Source organism: Symphalangus syndactylus, chromosome 5 (assembly GCF_028878055.3).
Source record: "Symphalangus syndactylus isolate Jambi chromosome 5, NHGRI_mSymSyn1-v2.1_pri, whole genome shotgun sequence".
Taxonomy (NCBI): domain Eukaryota; kingdom Metazoa; phylum Chordata; class Mammalia; order Primates; family Hylobatidae; genus Symphalangus; species Symphalangus syndactylus.
Window position 1 is genome coordinate 121,405,630 of NC_072427.2, and position 21,586 is coordinate 121,427,215.

General features: G+C 45.8%; 1 long non-coding RNA gene across 1 annotated transcript; it reads right to left on the bottom strand.

Annotated features, from left to right (window-relative positions):
• Positions 1-443: 443 nt before the first annotated feature.
• Positions 444-9,292, bottom strand: LOC129482773 (uncharacterized). Its single transcript, XR_008657809.2, has 3 exons — positions 9,224-9,292; positions 3,892-4,191; positions 444-1,797 (listed from the first exon to the last, which is right to left on the bottom strand). It is a non-coding gene; the product is annotated as an uncharacterized lncRNA (long non-coding RNA).
• Positions 9,293-21,586: the final 12,294 nt, after the last annotated feature.

The window sequence follows — 21,586 nt, forward strand, 5'->3', positions numbered from 1 at the left end:
TGTTGTAGAAACTAAGAGTTAATATACGTGAACAAATGATGGCTGGCATTCAAGTGTCGCTCCATGACCCTCAAAAGGTGTTCACATCCATGAGCTCATCTGAACTTCACAGTAGGGCAGGCATTATTATAATTTCCATTGGCAGACAAGAAACCTGAGGTTCAGAGAATACAAATGATCTGATTGAGATCACCTGACTATTAAGGCAGAGCTGGGTCTGGAGCCCAGCCTGACTTCTGCCACTGTCTTTTGCTGTCCACTTAAAAGAGCAGCTTGCACACGTACAGGGCTACATAGGGTTCAAAGGCCTTTCATGCCCATTAACTGCTTATTCTTCCTAGAAGGATGCATAAGCCCAAAGGTTTGCTATATATGAAGACATGATTTTCATGAGATTCCTGCAGCCAATGAAGAAGCAAGCCTACAGTAATCATGTGGATCCGTGGTTTAATTGTCCCTTATGGGTGACAGGTGATGGCTTATGAGGATTAGATAAGAGCTGTTTGTAAGAATGTCTACATGGTGCAGTGACAGGCTCTGGTCAGATATTTTGATGATGCTACAATGAACATGAAAGTGTTCATAAGAATTGTATGTGCATCTGTATCTAACAGGATCTGCTTATATCTTCAGAAAACTTTGTCATGAGTTTGAATTACTTAAAGTGTCTGATCTTCAGACACTTTAAGTAGTGCATTTGAGAATGGGAGTGTTGATTACAGTGTGTATAGGGAAATAGATGAATATTCCATTAATAACTATTAAAATCTGCTAAAGCTTAGGCTAAGCTGAATATATTTAGTTCTAATAAAATTGGGTGAACACATTCCAACTTCAGCCTGATTAAGGGAAAGGGTGTAGGGGTGAGACACTTAGGCGGAGCTTGAAAAGGAATGGTGAGAGTTTGGCCAATGGGAAGGGAGGCTGTGCCAGACAGGAATAGTGTGGGCTGATGACAACTGAGGGCAAAGTGCTTGTCCCCTCATAGTTGCGAAATGAATGCAGAGGGGCTGAGGTTCATCTGTCGCCTTCAGCTCTGCAGGCTACATCTCAGTGTGTCTCCTGTGAAAGTTCCAGAAGAAAGCTGTATGGTCAGCTTGGGGAAATATGTGGTTCATGCTGGAATGCTGGACATACCACATTATTGGAAAGATTCACATTGAATGACCGACAAAATGAAACTCAACTTTCCAAATGCTGGTAATGAGAGAAGATTCTGTTCTAATGACCAGTTGTTTCCTGAAAGAATGTCAGCTTGATTCATAATGAATGCATTCTAACCATGACAGCCACAGTCAGGACACAAAAAACAAAGTGTCTTTGATCCCAGGAAACAGCCCTCTGGAATCTGTGAACTCTAGAAACTAGATTGGGAAAACTCTGACACCCCTGCCCCATGACCAACCAAGACTAAGAGTCCCAGGAAGATTGAGGTCACAGAAGGCAGGGGCCTGCCCCCTCTCCAGGAGATCCCTGACCCATGTGGGGTCACGGGTGGGGCATGAGTGATGTGATGGGAAACTGGCTCCTGGCTCCAGGTAGAACGTGACCAACTGGAGCCTGACAGGAGGTCCCTGGCACTGGTCAGCCTATCAAACCAGGTAAGTCCTTGGAGTCTGAGTAGGGACAGGAGACCATTCTATGCTTTGGCAGGGATCAGGAAGATGTTAGAATGTGGTTGTTGGAACTTGTCTTTGGAGCTGAACAAACATGGCTTTGCATCTCCACTTTGCTATCAACTGAGTGGCTTTGAGGAAGTGGCTTCATTTCTTAAATCCTCAGTTTCTTCATCTTCACCTGTAACATTTTTTTTTTAATTTTTAGACTGTTGAGGGCAGTAAATTAGATCATGTACATAAAGCACCCAGCACTGTGCTACACACATTGGTACTTATTACACAGTGGGATAGCACCCTGGCTATGACAGCCTTGTGAGGGGAGCTACACGGGAGGCCCAGGGAGGGTGCTCTGAGTTAAGGATAGGTCCAGATCCTACACTTCTAGCAACACCCAAAGCCCCCTCTTGAACACGTTGGGGTGTGATGGGGGTGGGGAGATACAGTCCTGTTCCCTGGCTGTGTCAAAGTGTGAAATCTTTATACTCCATCTGCCCCAGATTCTCTCAAAGAGCACAGAATTGAAGGATAGCACTGGACCAAGTGTCAGGAGAATTGAGATGGGCTCTGCCACTCCCTGGCTGGGTGACCTTGGACAAGTCCTTCAACCTATGAGGTCTGGGCCTCTTCATTTGTACACTGGAACAAGATTATCTGCTCTGTCACAGGATGTACTCCAGCCTCATTAGCCTGGCATTCAAGAACCTTCCATCATATTCCCTCACCACGTCTCCCATGAGTCTTCTTCATGCCCACATGGTTCTGCCATATCAAACTCTTCTGGGCACTTCTTTCACCCCTAGACAGAATGTTATTGCATTCTGTGTGGGGGTGAATGTTCTTGCCCAGGTCTCTGTGTATCTCAAGCCTGTATACCTTTGCATCCCCTGCAGCATCTAGCACAGGGGCTTGCATAAAGCGGATCATTATTTTCTCAGTTAGGATTAGGTTTGGGGCAGGAAAACAAAAATAATAGTTATTTAGCAAATTAGAAGTGATTTTTCTCTTGCTGGGCACGGTGGCTCATGCTTGTAATCCCAGCACTTTGGGAGGCCGAGGCAGGCGGATCACGAGGTCAGGAGATCAAGACCATCCTGGCTAACATGGTGAAACCCTGTCTCTACTAAAAATACAAAAAAAAAAAAAAAAATTAGCCGGGCGTGGTGGTGGAGGCCTGTAGTCCCAGCTACTCGGGAGGCTGAGACAGGAGAATGGCGTGAACCCAGAAAGCAGAGCTTGCAGTGAGCCGAGAATGCGCATCGCACTCCTGCCTGGGTGATAGAGCGAGATTCTGTCAAAAAAAAAAACAAACCAGAAGTGATTTTTCTCTTATGCCAAAAGAATCGTAAAAGGAGGGTAGCCCAGGACTGGGACGGTGGCTCCTTGTGTTGGGGACCCATGCTCCCTCTGTCTCGCCACACCAGCATTCTTGGCACCTTACCTCATAGTCCCATATGGCTGCCTGGGTTTCAGACATCTTATTCTCATTCAGCCAGCAAAGGACAAAGAGGGCAAAGCATGCATTCTCTTCCTTGAGGGAGGCTTCCTAAATGCTGCACGTGACACTTCTGCTTATAGCTTTTAGGCTAGAACTTAGTCACATGGTCATATCTAGCTGCAAGAGAGGCTGGGGAATATAGTTTTTAACTGTGCATATTGCCATTCCTTCTTTCTTTCTTTTCTTTTCTTTTTTTTTTAAGAGACAGAGGTCTCCCCATGTTGCCCAGGCTGCTCTCCAACTCCTGGGCTCAAGCAGTGCACCCACTTTGGCCTTCCAAAGAGTTGGGATTACAGGGGTGAGCCACCATGCCTGGCCATATTGCCATTTCTAATAAAATTGGTAGGGGAGGCTGGGAGAACAGATATTGGCAACCCATACAGTGCCTCTGCCACAGCTACTGAAATAACCAAAAGTATAAAAACTCACTAAGAAGTTTAAAGCCCTATCTAATATATGAGATTATTACTACAAAACACTTAACTCATTTTAGATAAGTTAATTGTCCTGACTTTTAGGTTGAAAACAGCCCAATTTTTCTTCACCTCTAGTGGAAATATGGTGACATGTTTTTTATTTTTTATTTTTTGTAGAGACAGGGTCTTGCTATGTTGCCCAGGCTGGTCTTGAACTCCTGGCTCAAGCAATCCTCCTGTCTCAGACTCCCAAAGTGCTAGGATTACAGACATGAGCCACCATGCCCAGCCAACATATTTTTTTCATAGAATAATAACTCAGAATTGTAAGTGAAGATAAAGTATTGGTCCTTCCCCTTACCGTACCACATTTTACTACTGAGGAAACTGAATTCCAGTGAGGCTGAGTGATGTGCCCATGATGGCACAGCTGAATGGTGAAGGAACCAGAACTGGGACTTGAGTTCCTGTACTCCATCAGGGCTTTTTCCTCGATGAGCAGCCTGTTCCAGTTCTGCTAACTGTCACTGGGAGGCCTTGAATTCCGTGCATCTCCTAACCCTGCGTGAGAGCCCTGCTCTGCCGGCACCCCTGGAGGCAGATCCAGGTCACTGTGTTGTCAGCCACATTCCTGCCAGCACATAGTTCAAAAACTTTCCATCTGAAGAGAGGGAAACATGAAGAAATAGAGGAGCATGCTATTAAAATAACGAGGCCTTTTTGCTAAGAGCAAACAATCACTTCCTTTCCTTGGCACCCAGAATCTGCAGGGCCCTGAATTAGGCACTGAAGGGAGATCCAGCGAAGCATGAGGAATGGTCACTGCCCTTGAGGGCCTGGATGTATAGGTTCATTCTACTTTTCATTCATTTATTCAAGAATTATTTCTTGAGCCTCTACTAGCAGCAGACACTGAGCCTGGCACTGGGTTTAGAGCAAGAACCATATAACTGGGTATACAACAGTAAACTGTGCAGATATGGTTCTTGCTCTAAAATTGCTTGTAGTCTAGTGAAGGACAGAGGCAAGTGAACAAGCAACTATAAAATGGAATGACGATTGCAGTGATGGGGAGGGGAGGGGGTAATCTGGGTGTAGACTGGGGTGGGGTGGGCAAGGCTGAGTGGGTGAGATATCATCACAGTGGAAACCCGAAGACTGAGTATGTGTGAGCTAAGCATGCACCATGAGGGGTGTGGCAGTTGGGAAGGAAGAGCACTCCCCATGGAGAGGATGTGCAGGAGCACGCATAACCTTCTGACCAGACTGCGGCAGGCCTGGATGACGGTGGTGGTGAAGGTGGGGAGTGTTGAGAAACACAACCAGCAAGGTAGGCAGGGGCCCGTAAGTGAAGGACTTTGAAAGGCCTGTTGGAGAGTTTCTGTGTTATCTCAAGGCCAGTGAGATAAAGGGCTTGAAGCAGCAGATTTGTATGTTAGAGTCCTCTGGCCTCAGGGTAGAGAGTGGATGAAAGCAAGCAGGATAAGATTCAGAGAGGTCAATTAGGAGCTGTTGCCAGGGATGGTGGCTTGAACCAGGAAACAGCCCAGAGAGGTGCAGAGAGGTTGAGGAATTTGAGACATCTTTAAGAGGTACAACCAACAGGTTTGGTGACTGGGTCAGAAGTAGGAAATGAGGAAGATGGAGGAAACCAACATTTATGAAGAAACAAAGACAGAGGCTGACAAACAAAAGCAATAGCCATTCTCCAGGAAGAAAATGGTGGCATGACCATGTGTTTTGAGCAAGGAAAAATTGCAGTGGGCTAGAGAGATTTTGAAGGACTTTCTAGAAGAGTTAGAATTGGAGCTGGGTCTCCGGTATGGGTAGGGTTTGGTGGGTAGAGAGGACGTTCCAGGCTAAACAATGACGCAGGTTAGAGTTTTAAGGCAGAGCAGCGTGTGATTTGTTTAGCATGATTTGGTCATGGTTTTCTTGGGAGAGTCCCAAAGAACTGACTCTCCAGGGGGTGTTACTAAAACTCTTATTGAAAGGAGGGACTACAGAGATGAATCTCATCACTCTCCCAGAATGGCACAGAGCTCTTCACGGACCCCCGGGCCACCTGTGTAGGAACCTCAGGGGGTCTGTGGACCACTAAACAGCCCAACATGCCTGAGACCCCACAGATACTGGCTTCCACCATGACAAAGGCAAAAAGTCCCTCTTTCCCAAAATCAATACTTTTATTCTCATAGGCCTCCTGCTGTGGTCCAGTCCCCATGTTGAGAGCTGCTGTCCCAGGGTGCTGCTTCACTACTTCTAGGCTCCTGCAGAGTCCTGCCTCATAGGCCGCACTGGTGAGTGAGGCCAGCAAACCCATCAGGGAGACTACATGAATCCAAGGCCGTGGAAGACTTAGGTTTGGATAGTCCCTCTGCTCCTTCCTGGCTGTGTGACCCCAGAATAATTACTCACCCTCTCAAAACCGACACTCAGAGACGTTGGGTAATTATTCTAGGGTCACACAGTGAGGAAGGAGCAGAGGGAGTATCCAAACCTAAGTCTGTCTGACAGCAAAGCCTGTTCTCTCCATCTCTCCAGGTTCCTAAGCCAGGTGAGGGTTGAACCTCCTTTCTTGAATCAAGGTTCCAATTCCTAGGTAGGAAAGCACAGTGAGTCAGGGAAATATTTACACTGAGACCACGCACCCCAGCCCTTTCCCAACCTGCTCTTGTGTGATCTTTTTGAGGTTTTTTGTTTATTCATTTTGAGATAGAGTCTCACTCTGTCGCCCAGGCTGGACTGCAGTGGTATGATCTCAGCTCACTGCAACCTCTGCCTCCAGGGTTCAAGTGATTCTCCTGCCTCGGCCTCCTGAGTAGCTAGGATTATAGGTGCCCGCCACCATGCCCAGCTAATTTTTGTATTTTTAGCAGAGATGGGATTTCACCATGTTGGCCAGGCTGGTCTTGAACTCCTGACCTCAAGTGATCCCCCTGCCTTAGCCTCTCAAAATGCTGGGGTTACAGGCATGAGCCTGGCCTTGAGTTTTTTATAGATGAGAAAACCGAGGTCCAAACATGAGCAAGGGCTCCGCATGCTACGTCTCTATTTTCTCAGACCCTTCTGCAGGCTCCATGCCATAAGAACATGGCTCCTAAGGTTCAGGCCTATAGTCCCAGTTTAGGTGGTGCCTCCACTCTGCTCCCCACCACCCCAGCCTCCTATCTGAAGGCCAAGACTACTCAGCTTTGATTCAGGTTGAATGAGTCATCAAGGGTAAAACAAAGAAGAGAAGGCCTATTCCCTTGCAGATTAAATCAATCCACCCACTTTTTGACATCTTTTTGTTCTAGAATGATGACAGCATGCAATGACTCAGAATCGTCACACTCACAGAGACTACTTTGTATTTTTTCTTGAAAATGAAGAGGCAATATGCCAAAAAAATGAGCTGAAAATGGCTCATGAAGGGAAGCAAGAATGAGCTCCAGCACACCAGGGCAGAGTGGGGGCCACATGAAGGTGCAAGAGTGGGAGGGAACTACAACGCCTTGGCAGAGAGGAGAGCAAGTGGGGGCCAAGCCACAAAGCTCTTCAAGGCCAGTCAATGGTGAAACCTGAAGGAGTCCCATCCATCCCCAAGTCTGCTTGAGTTAAAGCCCTGCACCCTCACAAGCAGATGGAGGGAGGGGAGGAAAGGTATTTTCAAAAGAGCCATCGTATATAGGGTGTGGGAAAGAAAAACTTGCTGTGTCTAACGCCAGAGAGCCTCTCCAAGCCCAGCCATCTGCCTCAGGGCAAAGGAGGGAATGGAAGCGGGAGAGAATGGTCTTGGAGCCAGCTCTCAGCAACATGTTTCTATCTGGAGAAATGAGCTGAGAAGATCTGAATCTTCTCCAGCCTGTTCTACAAATGTGGGATAATCGGCCCCTGGCCCAAAGGCTGGCACTCACAATGTGGCTCTGGCATTACCCAGGACTCTGGTTCTTGGTGATGGGAAAGAGGACAAATTTGGAAGCCAAAGAAGCTAGGGCTGGATGGTCTGGAGGAAAACCTCCACTTCTCTCATTTTTGGTTCTGTTCTGTGACCATCTTCATTTCAGTCACTTGTACCATTATAAGGATTGAAAAGACTCTTGGCAGAAAAGCAGTTTTTTGTTTCATAGCATTAGGGTTTGATATATAGTATTATTTTTGAACAGAAAAAGTTCACATAAGAGTTCATAAAGGGTGGTATTTTAGAGCTGAAGAGACTTAGAAGACTGTCTAGTTCAACCCTGAGATTTTTTTCAGGTGAGGAACTGAGGCCCAGGCAGAAAGACTGGTTTTGTTCAGCTCTCACACATGTCAGTGAGCCAGGGTTAAAATCCCCAGAGGTCTGACTCCTATTCATGTGCTCCTTCCCTTACCCCAGGGTCAAAAGCTCAGATGCTTTCAGAGTCCAGATAAGTGAGGAGGAGGGCATTGGCGGGTAGGAAGGTAGGGAGTTGTGGGACATTCAGTTCTGTTTACATTTATCCTGTTAGAGGTTTAACAAGCTACTTGAATCTTAAATTTATGTCAGTCACCAAATCTGGGAAGTTTTCAGCCATTGTTTTTTCAAATATTTTTTTCTATAACAATCTCTTTCTCCTTGCCTTTAAGGATTCCAACAACATGAACAGTAGACCATTTGGTATTGTCCCACAGATCCCCGAGGCTTTATTCATTATTTTTCAAACACTTTTCTATCTTTCAGATTGGATAATTTCTGTTGATCTACCTTCTAGTCTACTGACATTACCTCTGTAATTTGCATTCTGCTATTGGGCCCATCCAGTGAATTTATTTCAGATATTGTGTTTCTCAGTTCTAATATTGCCATTTGGTTCTTCTTTTATATAGTTTCTATTGCTTGACTGAGAATTTCTATTTTTCCATTCATTGTAAGAGCATTCACCTTTATGTCATGCAAGATGATTACTGCGCCAGCCTCTAAGACTTTGGGGTCTGAATATGTACCTCTTCATACCACTAGAGCCCCAGAAGTCTTCTAAGTGACATGTGAGCCATACTGGGGAGGAGTTTAGGGAAAGGAGACCTTACCACTGACAGCAGAGTCTGGGGGCTCACAAGACAGGAAGATGCCCACTGGGAAGCCAGATCCCAGGTTCTTCAAACCTATACCTTCCTGGGGTATAATTCAATCAAGTGCTTATTCCCCTCTTAAAAAAAACTAAAATGATGCAGAAACTAATTATGAAACAAAGGAAGAAAAAACAAGGGAAGTCAAGGATTATTTCCCAGGACATTTTCCTCTGACCAGGAGGGTAAGTTGGGGACAGAGGACTGACTTGGTGGGGATCAGAGGTAGCCTAAGGGAGAAGAATCATTCCTTGTACTCTCCCACCTGTCCTCATTGCTGGCTCTGACCCAGAGAGAGCTGGGGGCGTTGACATGGGAGGCTTCTCTCCTTCCTGAGTGGTCAGTAAGGGGCAGCTTCTCCTCCTTCTCCAGGAGGGTTGGGGGAACCTGCATGTTGCATCCCAGAGCAGCCAGGGCTTCTTCTTGCCAGTCTCCTACCTTCCCTTTCTGGCTCCTTTACTCCCACCTCCTCATGCCCTCTTTCTCATTTAATAGCAGGGAGAAAGGAAATGAAACTTGATGGAGCCTGACTGTGCCAGGCACTGTGCCAAGAACTTTGTGTTCATTTGTTTCTAGAAGAGGGCTTGGTATACTGTAGATGCTCAATAAATGTTAACTCTTACCTTTAGTGTCTCCAGTCCTTCATTTCACTGATCTCCAGGCACAGTTGATGTCTCAGTTTCACAACTGCTGCAGGGAGGAGGCAAGAACAATGTCAAATGGTTGGGTGGGGGAAAATGAGACTGGCATTAGGGCTAATCACATACATTTCTCAGGGTGCTCCTCTTTTGAGGCCCTATTTCCATGAGAAGGAAATTGAGGCAAACCCAGAAGTTGACAACTTAGCCGGGAACCAAATGTGATGGTATATGGCAGCCCATGGAATCTCATAGCTCGAGCAGCACTTTTGGCACCAACCTGCACCCAAAGAGCATCTTTAAAAGTTGTCTCATACTTGCTCCGGGCAGCTCTTTCACAGCACTACCATGCTCTGTGCCAGACATGACTAATTTTTTAAATCTCTGACATTCTCAATTAGTCAGGAGCTAATTCTGCAAGAATGTTAGAGTAAGCACACTAAAATTATATTCTTCTGCAAAGAGAAAGAAGATTGCCTGAGACCACTTGTTCCCCCTCAAAGAAGCAAGGTCTCAGCCAAAACCTTTGAAGCCTTATGACTTCAATAGATTTTCTAGGGTGGCGTCATGTCCTTTTGATTTTTCTGTATATTGTAGTTTGAATGCCACCTTCTCCTCTCCTTTCCACTGCCACTGCCCTGGCTAGGTCCTCATCAGTGCCATAAACTCTCACCAGGCTCCCTGCCACCAATCCAAACAAAACCAAACACTACTAAACATGGATCTTCATGGCACATTTGCTTTTGTTGGCTCCAAAAGCCTCCAGTGGCTTTCCATTGCACATTGGAAGGGTCTAGACTCAGTGATCAAAACTTCCACCATTGATTGCTTTTCCAAACATCTCTCCTACTTCCTGTTGTGAATACCACCTGGCTTACTTATTATCTCTGGTTTACTATTATCTGGTTTACTTATTATTGGTACATCAATATGTCTAGACCCTTCTGATCTTCCCAACTTTACCCATGCCTTTTCAGGTCTCTTCTTCTCATTCCTCACCACTGATGACAGTCATCCTTCCTTCCAAGAAGGGCTTAAGGCTGGTTGCCTGGACTCTAGATAATTTCTCTCCTCCTTAGCAATTCCACCTTTGATTGTCTGGACTCCTTGTGCCACGCACAATTATCCTGTATTGTTAATTTTCTTTCTATGTCTGTAACTTGCTTCTGTGTTATACACATCATTGTGGCACAGTGCCATGCTTTTTCACAGAATAGGTACTTAATATTCTATTATTCAATTTACTAGAAATTTGCAATTTCATAAAGGTAACTTTGTCATTAAGAATGTTTCCGGTGGGGATTTAGGGCCCTTGAGATGGTGCAAGAAAAGGAGATAAAGGGTTTTTTTAAAGCTATTTGTTCTTCCTGTGCAAATTATATAACTTCCAATTATTTCCAACGTTAAAGAAATAGTCCCTCTGAATCCTTTATGATTTAAACATTAAAATGATTCACCAGTTTTTCGAAAAAAAAAAAAAAAAAAAAAAACTGCTGTGACCCTTCCAAAAATGTTAAAAAGAAGAAAGAAAACCCAAATATTGGTTCTTTTGGAGGAAAAATAAACGGGCTGTGCTTTTATTTCTCCAATATTCTGAAAGAACTGGGAATGCACCACAAAATGGCAGTGCTTGTGTGTACCCAAGTGTGTACACCTCACCTCTGTCTTGATTCCACTCTCCCTACCAAGCTTTTCTTGGGTAGAAGTCACGGAGCCATAGCCGGCACCACTGACCTGAGCACTCCTCTCGTAAAGGAGACTTTGGGTTAAATCCCTGCCAGGGGGATTCAAGTACTGCTCTCCTAAGGAGGAGAGCAGGTTTTCTTTGCTTGACTGTATTTCAACACCTCTGGCAGAATGACTCCAGCCGGCCAGGGTGCTTTTTTGCTTCCCAGCTTCTCATAGTGCCCTAGATGTGGCATCCTTTCAGTCCTCAACATTTACTTCCCTCTTTACTCACTGTATTAGTTTTCTGTTGCTATGTAATTACCAAAGCTTATTAATTTAAAGCAATATAAGGTGGCACGCAGTGGCTCATGCTTGTAACCCCAGCACTTTGGGAGACCAAGGTGGGCGGATCACCTGAGGTCAGGAGTTCGAGACCAGCCTGGCCAACATAGTGAAACCCCGTCTCTACTAAAAATACAAAAATTAGCCCAGCGTGGTGATGCATGCCTGTAGTTCCAGCTACTCAGGAGGCTGAGGCAGGAGAATTGCTTGAACCCAGGAGGCAGAGGTTGCAGTAAGCCGAGATTGCACCATTGCACTCCATGCTGGACGACAGAACGAGACTCCGTCTCAAAACAAATAAACAAAAACACACACACAAATTTATTATCTCATGGTACCAGCTGGCTCCTCTGCTCAGGGTCTCACTAGGCCCAAAGCCCTTTTCATCCTGTGTCCCTGTCTATCACCGCCATCATCCCACATCCCTGTCTCTGTGGCACCTTGTGCTCAAGGTCATATTATCTGCATTTGGTTTTGAGATAATCGTAACGTTATGACCACTTTCTCCATTCTTCTCTGCTAGCTGAGTTTCTCCAAGGCTTAAGACATAGGCCACACCCTCACAATTCTATACGCAGGCACTTTCTGAAATCAAACATTCCTTAATGCAGTGAAGAATTGATGCTCATGAGTGACATCCTACATTGAAAGAAAGAGACATGGCCGGGCGCAATGGATCACGCCTGTGATCCCAGCACTTTGGGAGGCCGAGGTGGGCGGATCACTTGAGGTCAGGAGTTTGAGACTAGCCTGGCCAATATGGTGAAACCTTGTCTCTACTAAAAATACAAAAATTAGCTGGGCGTGGTGGCAGGCGCCTGTAATCCCAGCTGCTCGGGAGGCTGAGGCAGGAGAATCGCTTGAACCTGAGAGGCGGAGGTTCCAGTGAGCTGATTGTGCCACTGCACTCCAGCCTGGGTGACAAGAGTGAAACCCTGTCTCAAAAAAAAAAAAAAAAAAAAAAAAAGGGAAGAGACCCAATTACTTGGGGGATGGATGGCAAATGTTCTATTTGGAAACGCATTTTTAAAGCTCACCTTGTAGGGTTTCTTGTCACGCATTTTTTTAAAAAAAAATTAAAAACCTTGAATATTAGGCTGAGGATTTTCTCTTGAAATAGACACAGAGACATGGTCAAGTTACTGGGAATTTCATGGCTTAGGAGGATTCTCTCAGAAGACTTTCTAAGAATAACTTCAATAATCTCCAATAATCTGCAACCTATGTTTCTTTCATTAAAACAGACAAAGTTAGCTATGGAATTAATATTTGGAAAATGAAGAAAGCTTAAAGGAAATAAACATTTCCCATAATCTTACCATCCACTTAAAACCATGGTTAACTTGACATGGGAGTGGGCTTGGGTTGGAAAAAAATAGGGAGAGAGTTTTATCTCTGGAAAGCATTGCTGGCTCCCTTCCACACTTTACAGCCGTATTAGCTTAGCGACACTGTAGGGAGAAGCATAAGCCATGTAAAGAGGACTTAATTTGTCAGGATTTACTGACTAGCTAGGGGCTAAAAAGAGATGAGTGGGGTGGAAGCAATGGTTTCCACAACACCCCCAAGATAAGGGGCATCACTTGTGCAAATTTAGCACCAGGGAGTGGGGCCAGCCCAGAACTTCAACTCAGCATTTGTCAAGCCCTCAGTATACCCTCCAACCCAGAAAAACAATAAAAATGTTAATTTTTGAAATCACTAGCAAAATACTAAATACAATGTCAATATTTAAGCCAAATTGCCCTGAGAGCACAGTTGTTTCTAATGACTTCCTCACTGATCCTCTATTTTTCTCCCTGGTCTTATCTTTCTGAACTTTTTTGCTGCAATTGGTGAGCGTGGAAAGGCTGAAACCACTATTATCACCACTATTACCGCCCTCCTCTCTGCATTTGAACACCCCGCTGCATCCTGCACCTTGCCTCTTCCTTTATACTTGCTGCTTTGGATGAGGTCCCATGTATCATCCTCAGCCTGGGATTTTCAGGCTCCTAGAAGACATTTCCTCTTACTGATGCATGGACACATGCAATTGCAGCCAAAGGTGAGTTGGTCGTCAGGTGTCCCTTCAAGTTGGCTCCTCTCTGCCCTCTGACTGCCTCCTGCCATCTAATCAGCTCTACTTATCTGCCCCTTAGAGGGACCATCTCTTCAGTTATTAGCCATTCTTGTGTACACACAACCTGCTGGTTTTCACTTCCTTGTATTTGCTCAGACAGTTTTTTCCACCAAGAAGGCAGATGCCTCAAAACCCAGATGGACACTGCATTTCAGAAGCTCTGCCTAAAAAAAAGCCCACCTACATCTCCTACTTGGCATCTCCAAGCACTTGTGTGTTTAGCCTGGGCTATGCGTATTTTCACATGTTTATGTTGTTTTCATTCTTGACTTTATAGTGATGACAATACTAATTACTACTTATTTAAGGACTAGCATGTGCCAGGACATAGATATATTTTTTTAAAGAGCATAGGCAGAGGGATAGGAAAAGCAGTTCAGAGTACTAAGGGGCTATGATTGGCAGGGTGTCAACAACTAGCTCTCTCACCCTCAAAAGGCCTCCCTGGCCCAGCCTGTCCTGCCTAAATTCTCTAATCAGAGTGCAGGTCACTGGGGAGTGAAGACTCTCACCCTCACCTCTTTAACCCCTCCACACCTGCCCACCCCATCTCCACTATTCAGTGCAAAGGCTCCTGGGAACAGCGACATTCTAAACTGTTAACAGCTGAAGCCTTCCAAAGGATTCTATCCCCCAGTGACAGCTGAAGACTGTGAAAGAGAGAGAGAGGTCCTTCAGGGTTGGGAGACCGAGAGGGAAGGGAAATTACCAGCCTCGGGAAGAAGCAGACTCCCAGCCTGCGCTCCTCACAGCCTACTCCTCCCCAAGCCATGCCTGCAAGCCTCCTTGAGGGTTTACGGGGCATAGCCCTACAAGGGACCCAGAGATGAATCAGCCATGGATCCTGCCCTTGAGGAGCTTACTGTCTACTGGCAAAAAGTGCTGAGTACAATTTCAACCCAGGGAAATTTCATGGGTTGTGGGACTTCAGAAGAGAGAAAGATGTGGGCTGGACATCAAAGAAGGCCTGCCAGAGGAGGTCGCATTTGAGCTGGACCTCAAAAGATGGCAGGGGACTTTCCACAGGCAGAGATTGGAGATGGTGCTAGTTATGGAGCCAGACACCTTCAGTCTGAGGCTGTGATCTGTGAGGGCAGTGGGGAGGGGGGAAAGCCAGAGAAGGGTAAAAGGCCGAGGAAACCCTGGCCACCTTCTCTAGTAAGAGGACACCAAGGATCACGCTTTGCCTGCTTTAACATCTTGCCTACCATTGCCCTGATGAAAATAGGCCGCTGTTTTGAATTAGCTAAAAGTTGGGAACTCAGACTTGGATTTGACAAGGGCCCTCTGAGGGCAGTTAAACCAACTCTCAGCCCCATGATTCTATGAGTCTGTGATTCACAAGTGGAGCCAATGACACACCTTTGGGACTAGGCAAGGCCTCTTGGTCAGCGAATTCCCTCAGGGGAATAATGCTCCTTCACAGGAGAATGGCAGATGGAAACACCCCAAAAAGTGAATATGCCCAGGACTGCTCAATTGAATTTACAATAGTTCCAGATTATTGACTAGCTCATGCCTGTCAGCAGAGCCAGAATGGACACATAATTTGAAGAGTATGAGGGCAGGTAGAGGTGAAAAAAAAGACTGAAGGTAACATTAGATGGCAAGAACATGACAGTGAGGTACTTGATGAGAACCCCCCAGAAATGATCAAGAAGGGGTAACTGGGTGATAAAGGGGGAGATTAAGAAGCCTACACTTTATTGTACCCAGTTCTTTTTTTCCCCACTGTTGCTATTTTAGAATTGCAGCTCTACATTTTGTGGAGGTTACAGAAGGAATCTTGTGAATATTTTTTCTCTGACAGGGAAATAATTACCAAAATCTTAACTTTTATAATATTTGTGCAAATTTCAAGAATAAGTTTTGTTTTATCTTTGGTGGCATGACATGCTTTGGACTTTTGTTTTTAAATCCCAGCATAACCAGTATTTTCCCAGGATTCTAATCATTCCCTATGGGCTGAAATTAGCCAGCAGTAACCCTAGCCTTGCAAAGACAAAGCAACCAGTGATATTTGATAAAATAGAAGCTGACAGACAAATCAGGTCTAGTCAATCAAAGGATGAAGAGCAGAAGACTCAGGCCAGAGAGAGCACTAGCACGTCTTGGATGGCCAGAAAAAGTAGGGAAGGAAGGCATGCGGGAGGTCAGCACAAATAGGGGTTGGTATGCAGGGCTCTGGCTTCCAATCCTAAGACCCCTTGGGAGGGGAAGAGCATTCATTTTCTACTTCACTTTTTATGTACCTGCCTTGGCAGAAGGAGCCTTGGTCTTGGAGGTGTAGCCCCTGCATCCAAAATGAGATGAAGCCTGCCTCTGGTCAAGTTAGGACCAGAAAGGCTAAGTTGATCTAACTTGGAAAGGAAGCTTTGTGCTATCTCAGTTTTATGCTCAATGTCTGCCTTTGAGGGGCAAGAACAGCCATAGAGCAGAACAAAGAATCTCAGGGTATCAGAGAGAGGAGGCAATATAGCCAAGTCCAGTATGAGAAACCTGCCTTCTGGGGATTTCTTCATATAGCTGTTCTGTCAGCTGGTCTCTCCAGCTTCTGTCGGCCCCCAGTAGGTTGCCTCAAAAGCCCAGTTTTCCTATGATCATTCCAAGCCCCAGCAAAATACCTCTTTAATGCTCAATGTGGCAGTCACCTTTGGATCTGACTTCCCTTCTGATAGTTCACCACCCTGTGAACTGGTTCCATGGTCTTCCCTGGAAAGGTAGTTCCCTTTCTTAGCCTCCTATTCACTTCTGTTCACCTCTTTTTCCTTCCTGCTGTTTCTCCAAAAACACTTTGCTGGCCTTCAATAATATTGGTGTCCAAATTCAGTTTGGGGCCTACCACTGTTTTATGTCTCTGTGGGTTACAGTTTTCTTTGAGGAATGTCCTCATTACCATATATTTTTAAACTAAATAGCTTGCATGAATAGGGATCCCCAAGCATTTGATACAATAAGAAAGGCATAGAATGGGGGTGTAATTTGGGGGCAAGCGTATTCGCTGTAGGAGGGAAAGGCAGCAGGAGCTGCTCTTTCCCAATATAGGGTTGGAGGAGGAGCTGCTGCTGGTACTGCTCACATGCTGCATTCAGGCTGCTGGCACAGGGGGTTCTGGAGCTCCAGGCCTGGCAGGCATGGTGGGCGGAGCAGGCCCTTTGTGGTCTTCTTTTTGAAACTCTCTGCCTTGACAACTGATTGGGGAACAAGGGGTCAGTTTCGCTCAATTCTCCTATAGGTGACTCAAACCTCTATCACACCCAACCATCTGCCCCAGAGATGATCTCTCCCATGAAAGCAGTTGAAATGCACCAAAGTGATTTCTTGAGAGTCTTATCCCACAATGAGAAGCTAATAGGCTGCGTGCGGCCCTCTTGTTAGTTGTAGCTTAGGTCATGAGCATAGAACCCAGTAAATTGTGTAGAAAAATGTTGAAAGACTCCACAGAGCCTAGACAAGAAGTTGAGATCATGGCTTTGCCTTCTCTTTTAAAGGCTCCTTAGGAGTCACTTCCTCCTCAAAACCCTTTTAATGGATTTCTATGAAGAAAATCATCTAAATAAGAGTTTTCCTCAAACTGGGGTCAGTACTTCCTGGTGGCTCAGGACTCCGAGGGGAGCTGACAGACACACTGTGGAAGCACACTGACAATGGTTTGGTCCTGCCTACCGGTTGCCGTTTCACTCTTCCTGTGGCTCAGATTGGCTGTGCATTCTCTTGCTTTCAAACAAATGTAACTGCATGAATGAAAGTGCTCCCATCCCCATTTCTGCCCAGTGAAATCCTACCTCTCCTCTTGGCTCAGCTCAAATGTCGCCTCCTCTGTAGAATCTTCAATGAGTGTCCAGTGGGAGGTCAATGTTCCCTCCTCTGGACTCAACAATCATTTGGTTGGGTGATCCCCTACACTCTAAAAATGAGGGTGTTTAGCAAAGGTCTTATCTCCCCTGTTGGGCTGTGAACAAGTGAATAGAAGATTGCTGAGCATCGAAACTAGGATAAGCCAGAAAGGTGGCACTTATTTTTTCAGCTGCCATTAAATTCCTGTAAAGGAACTTCTCATGAGGGTGCTCATTCTGTGTGTGGGGAACTGCATGAAAACACTCCTGATGGCCTTTTCTTTGCAAATGCACAGTTAAGTCTGCAAACACAGAATTTGAGCAGCTGTGGCAAAGCAGCCCTGATCACATGGCCCATCTTTTCCATTCTCCAGCTGTCCTGACCAAAGGCCACGTTGGGAACAGCTCTAAGAGCCACTAAGAGCTGTGGAGGCAGCAGTAGAGGAGGAAAGACAAATGACAAAATTCTTCGATGATCCTGGGTAGCAACTGGCCAATGGGGGATGAGAATGGGGGACAGAGCCTTTCACCTTTGGGGTCAGCACCATGTCTGGCTTCAGGGCCAGAAGGCCAAAACATCTGTCAGCTGAGCAGCAGCTCCTGTGAATGAATTGCCTTTGTCTTGTTGGAGGTGGGGATGAGTGTCAGTTTATTTGCTCAACAGAAAGCCACGTAAACCAGGGATCAGATGGAAGCTCTGGTGGTGGGAAGAAGCCCAGTAGCCCTTTAGATAGAAGATGCCCATCAACAATGGAAAGGAGTACACAGGACCTCAGAAGCAAGGGTCCTCTGTCTTGGCGGAAGGCCCCTCACCTCTTTATGAAGCCCTCTGGGGGCAGAAAAAGGCCTTGCCGGTTCCAGCAAAACTTCATGGAGCATGGGGGTGGCAGATGGGGTGCCTGGTCCCAGCCACTCCTCTCCCAACTTCCCACTAGCCATGTGGGCAAGCTCACATTAGCAATGAGCTCAGGCCTGCTTTGCTCATTTAAGGAAAAGCAGTGATCCTATTATCCCAGGGATGATTCTTTGCCCCAGACGCAGCTCCTTTTTTCTAACTTCCTTCAGCCTTGCTGGCTTCTCCTCAGCAGTAGCTAATGTGGGATGATGATCAGCAGCAGTTGAGCTATTTTTAAGTCAACAAACTACCAATGCTAAGAGTTCCCTCAGAAAGCCAGGGAATTCGGAGCCTCAGAAGCAAATGCTAAACATGATTGATGAGCATGAAAGGGAATGTTTTGGACTGCTGTTCACAAAAGGAATCCCTTGAATTTAATCCTAAAAATGGCCAAGCTAGAAGAGTCCTTAGAAACCATCTAGTCTGCTGTTTCCCTCCCTAGAAAATTTCTACAGATGAGAAAGTAAAGTGGATGATGGTTTAGGGCTGAGGCACTTAGCTGATGTTGAGCTGGAAGCCAACTCTTCCTGATTCCTATGTGAATGCTCTTTCCACAGAGACCAGTAGAATGTTTCTGGACTTCTTTGTTTCAATGAGCTTCGATTATCACGCTTTATTTTTTGTAGCATGGGCTCCATAAAACTAAATTATTGTACAAAATCTAAATACGTTAATTAAACAAGCACCAGACACAGAGTAACTTAAATGACATCAGGGTACTAAATCTCAGTTTATAGTCAGTGGACAGATAACTCTGAAATATCAGCTGGTGGCATATCCAAATCAGTAAGGAAGGACCATTTGGTTTTTATACCACCTGAACAGTGGCGGCATTCCAGCTGGTGAGTCTTCCTGGCCTCTTGATGCAGTACTCCCCTTCAGCTGCTGCTTTGCTCTCTGGGGTTAATTCAATATCCGGGGCAGGGAGCCAGACTTGGAAGGTCCTCTCCCCACATCTAACTCCTGCTTCAACACCCAGCTCCAGTGTCTTCTCTGTGAAGCCTTCCTGCATCTTCCCCCATTCCTCAGAGTAGCCTAAATCCTCTCCTAATGCCTCTCTTTATAATACCCCTGCAGTCACATTGTAAGGTTACTGTGTTAGGCCCCCACCAGGCCTAGGGTTTTTTTTTGTTTTTGTTTTTGTTTTTTTTTTTGTCATTCCTACAGTGAATCTCTCCAGAAACACCAATGAACAGGTTTGACTACAAGGAGAATACAATGAGAATTTTATTGCCAATATAGGAGATTTGGGATCCACACCAGGTAGAGTTTACTAAAAACAAGATACCCCTACTGCGGTAGGCATTGAACAGGGAGGGGAGACGGGAGGAAGCAGAGCAGTGGGGGTGTCTGCAGGAAAGCCTTATTGAAATCATGGAAGCTGAGGTAGCTTATGGGAGCCTGGGTCTTAGAACTGACCCCTGGGTCATTGAACGAGAAGCCCCTCTTGGAGGGGAATGAGAGGCTGCAGCAAGCAGCTCTGAGTCACACAATCAGGAAGGCACTGAATGCTTGAGGCAAATAGCCATTATGACAAAGGAGAAAACGCGCTTTACTCCATAGGACTCTGTCTCCCCCAGTGGACCTAGCATGCTGGGCAAAGACAGCTGTCGTTTGGCTTGAGGCTCATCTGTTAAAGAGGAGGCTGGTGTAAACCTAAGCAGGGGGGCATGTGGAGATGAGGGAGACGGCTGGCCGGGCTGTTTGGAGTCTGGGCCTGTCTCAGCTCTGCCACTAGTTGGTTGCATGGCTTTGAGTAAATCTGCTCCATCAGAATAATGTGGGCAAGATAAATTCTCAAGTTCTTCGAGGTCTAAAGGTCTGGGATCCTAGGGCTGTGCGAACCTGTTCCCACCTCAAACCTGTCCATTGGTGTCTCTGGAGAGAGATGGACACAAAATTCATCACTTGGCCCTTTTGGAAACAGTTGAGTCAAAAAGTCTTGGCCTCCTGCTCATTTTTAACCAGGGCCTCACAAAAACAATTCGCAATCCAACTGGTACACCGGCAAGAGGTTGTAAATCCTACCCGGGAGAACAAACCAGAAACTTCTCCCCTTGGGTGTTCAAAAATACTTCATTTTTTTAAAAATTGTCTTTTTAAAACTGTAAAGGTGTGTAAACATTAGTTTTAGAACAATTGCTCCCCAACAATTTATTTTACAAACAGGAATATGAAAAATAAATTGTGGTGGGAGGAAGGACCCACTAAGAACATCATTTTTAAATTTTGCTAAGTTAGGACATTGAGGGAAAAAACTCAAACTCTGATCTACCATCATTGTTTAATGTTCAGCAAACATGAAGCATTTTAACACCAAAAAAAGTGAGGAGAATATAATCTCAGCATAAAGGAACAACCTTTTAAACTGAATTTAGCACTATGAAAAATGTACCTCATTGTCTGTAATTTGAGCAAGTTTTGCGTGGACGTACACTGGCCCCATGGATTGGCGCTGGGGATCACCAGTTTAGAGGTGCCAGTGCCTTCTGACAAAGGCCCATGGATCCACATGACTGCCTGTCTGTTCTTTTTAAAGACCGGCCCACACTGCAGAGAAGTGATTGTGAAGGTCTCCAACCCTGTCATGCCCCCACGTGCCACCTTGACTTGGGAGAGGGACACTCACAAAAGCATGTCAAATCGACATCCATTTCTTTCTCTTTCCGTCAGGTCTCAGGGGAAGAACACACTTTTCCTCTGCCCCTCGGATTTTTTCTCTCAAGGCCTCTTCTACAAAAACCCCTGCCCAGAGGGTTACTGCTAAAATAAAGCTCCCGTGTCTGTTCCCTTCCCTGGCCCCCAACTGACTTGCCTGCCTCTCCTTGCTGCTGTCCCTGCCTAGTCCCCTTCATGCTGGCTCTAGAAAGATGCGATCTTTTTCCCAGGCCCCAGCCTCTCTGGTCTCCCTGCCATCCAGCTTCTAGCCTCCCCTCTCTGGAATCTATGGAAGAATCATCAAGCAGCTTCTGGAAATCCAGGAGTCTGTCCAGGAGTCTGTCCTTGGTCATGGTCGTCCTCAACCTGTCTGTGTTCTTAAGAATGTTCATGTGCTCCCAGAAACACTCTTTTGCCTGCCTTTCCTGGTCTGGCCACATTTGACTGTGTCACTTCTCCCTTTTCTCACTCTTCTCTGCCCTCCACAGACCTCTGTGCTGCCAGGACTTCCTAACAGAAGGGTTTGGCTAGCTCCCCGAAGCCATCCAGAACTGGACCCGAGGGACCCAGCTCAACTTGAATGTCCTTTTATCTGCCCAGGAGATGGGAAGATGCCTAGACCATGCTTCAGTGCTGTCCTGCATCTGTCTTTCTGAGTTTAGACTTGGTTTTTCCATTATATTCCATTCAATAGAATTTTCCATTATATTCCACAGTGTCTTACCTAACTCTAGCTTTCTAGACTCAACAGCATGCCTCCTGAGAGCCTCCTGGGTGTCAAGTACTCTGTTGTGTGCTTTTGAGGACTAGGGTGTTAGCAAGGCACA